The sequence below is a fragment of the Cylas formicarius genome, unplaced genomic scaffold, assembly GCF_029955315.1.
Source record: "Cylas formicarius isolate icCylForm1 unplaced genomic scaffold, icCylForm1.1 PGA_scaffold_4__25_contigs__length_36172078, whole genome shotgun sequence".
NCBI lineage: Eukaryota > Metazoa > Arthropoda > Insecta > Coleoptera > Brentidae > Cylas > Cylas formicarius.
The window spans coordinates 13,588,002-13,590,504 of record NW_026844334.1 but is presented as its reverse complement, the minus strand read 5'-3'; the positions used below and the strand labels follow the sequence as shown (position 1 = coordinate 13,590,504).

At 34.8% G+C, this 2,503-nt stretch overlaps 1 long non-coding RNA gene across 1 annotated transcript; it reads left to right on the top strand.

Annotated features, from left to right (window-relative positions):
• The first annotated feature begins 230 nt into the window (after nt 1-230).
• On the top strand, nt 231-2,048 carry LOC132700998 (uncharacterized). Its single transcript, XR_009618707.1, has 2 exons — nt 231-512; nt 1,878-2,048. It is a non-coding gene; the product is annotated as an uncharacterized LOC132700998 (long non-coding RNA).
• Nucleotides 2,049-2,503: the final 455 nt, after the last annotated feature.

Here is a 2,503-nt window from a genome sequence, read left to right as displayed (position 1 = left end):
GCCTTTAAGCAAATCAACCAGTTTTTCTCCCGCTCAATTCATTTTCACCTTTAAGAAAACTCAATAATATATCATCGTTGTTTTGTTCTTTGTCGTGTTAAAATTGCGGCATGAAATTTCTTTATTATTGCGATACCTTGAAGCGACGCGATGGCGTTGGCCAATTTCCTGTGTGGCGATGCAAATCAATCTGTGGTGGGTTTGTCCGTAACCGTTTATCCGCGGTATTCTTGCGCTATCCTAGTTTTATTGCGATGTAATGATAGCAAGCCGATGTTTCGCAAAACAAGCTCGGTTTTGTGACTACATAGATACCTGCGGCACTTTTTTAACTCGGCTGTAGTGACGTTTGAGTGTGGTTTTGAGAGCATCTCGGCAAAACCAATTTGGGGCATCGCGTCGGGCCGAGCAGCTGTTTTAGCACCTGCCATTGCCCATCTGCCGAAGAAGAATACCTTCGTGCTGGCTGGCAGCTTTCGTCCCTTGGCTCGTGCCTTATTATAAAGAACGGGGTAAAAGTTCTGTACATAGGGTGATACTCGCTATACGCCACTGAATATTGTGCCCAAAATACATTCGTTACTTTCATTACATACTGTCATGTTATGCAGGTTGTTCTAAAAGTGCTGAAAGTATCAACTTTGTATTTTTTTCCAATGGAAATGGAACCCCTGTATATTATAGCAAGTTTGAAATCTGCTGTCAATATTAGTGGACGTTTCGTAATCTAGTTCTATTTTCTCCAATACTTAACACGCAGTTAAGTTATATAGGCCAAAGTTACAATAAAGTGTAACAATAAACTATAATTTATATTACAATTATAAAAATCTTATAACATCTTAAACATCTTTTATAGGGCATTGAAAAACGTATTCTAATATAACAAGAACGTAAGATCATGGTTTTGTCTCATTTTAAGTGTAGGTAGTGCTATTATTTTTTGTAATTTTTGTAATTTCATTAGTGCACGTGCATTTAATATTTTCGCTCATACTTTATATTTTCATACTTTTTGACATTGAAGTTCGATTATTTAGACGTACATGCGGTATGTTTAAAATTCAAGGGATTTTTATTATTATAGTAATTTAATAATAGTAATATTATTCTAAAGATAATTTTGATATCTTGTTGTTCAGTAACGAATGCATACTTTTGAATTTTTGCTGCAGGTTTCATCCACTCAAAAAATATGCAAACTCCCTCGTATTTACAATTTACATTTTTAATTTTATGAAAAGTATGCTTCATTTTTCGCTTCTCCTTTGATTGACATATTCTATGCCGTAAGCGTTAGTTAGTATTTATCGCTTCATGTTTTGCGGTTACTTTAGTTAGGGATTTTCCACTTCCTATCCCGTACAATTTATTGCAAGTGTTATCGAACAAAACAGATTCATTGCGATATACAATGGCACTCGAAATAGATTGGGTACTTCACCGTAGCTTATGAAATATCGTACCGTAATTTAAAGGTGTCATTTTTAGAGAAGTTGACTGTCTGTTTTCATACTATTATTAAGATCGTCTATGAAAATTACAGGCATTTCCTTATCAGTTCAAAACCCACATTTCTGCCCATTAGCAAAATATGATCAGAAGAGTTCCACCACCGGTATGATTTCCCTTCAAAAGGCACAAAAGTGTCACCAGGAGATAGGAGAGCATATCGTTCACTGACTTAGGAAAATAAAAACTGAAATATCGAGATAACTCATGTCAACTCTCCTACTTATTACAAAATTTATAGTGATGTGTCTTTGTAATTACATATTAATTTGCATTATTTTCTTTTTAAAACAAAAAATATTTATTTTTTGATATGTCATTATTACACCCAGTGAGCGATAATCTGTAGGTGTATAACTTTCTAGGCGTTAATTCCAGAAGCATTGCGAACATGGAATCACTAGGAAGGAGCCCGTTTGGCTATATCGGAGCATACAACATACTTACAAAGGTTGGACCTTGCCAGCACACCTTTTTCCTTCCTCCATCTTTAAATCTTTTGACGTGTAACCCTAAATATAATGAAACATTTGTAAGGTGTTTTATTTTATTTAATCCTTTTTTACTTTAAATTATCTCAGCATGTTATGAACCAGAGTTACTGGCACAAAAATTTTTTCAATTAAAGTTACATTAGTTTTTCTTTAGACCACCAATCTTCTGGCGCCGCCTGCCCTAGCCACGTAATACGAGCTGCGTAAACTAGAAATTTTGTTAAATTGTTGCTCAATGTAGCGGACATTCTACGCTTATATCAAAAAGTAAATCGGTATGTATGATACGTACGAATTAAAACTAATGTGTTTTCAGAATTTACGCTATATAATTGCAATATTTAAAACGAACATAATGAACGAAAATTGCCTTTTTCCTTTTACGGTAATTAGCCGCTATTAATGTGTCATCTTGGGCGAAATTGCGCAATTTATAGAAAAAACTCGAAATTCTCGGAAATAGTGTTGCTTCGCGCATCCGATAGCCCGTACCTAGA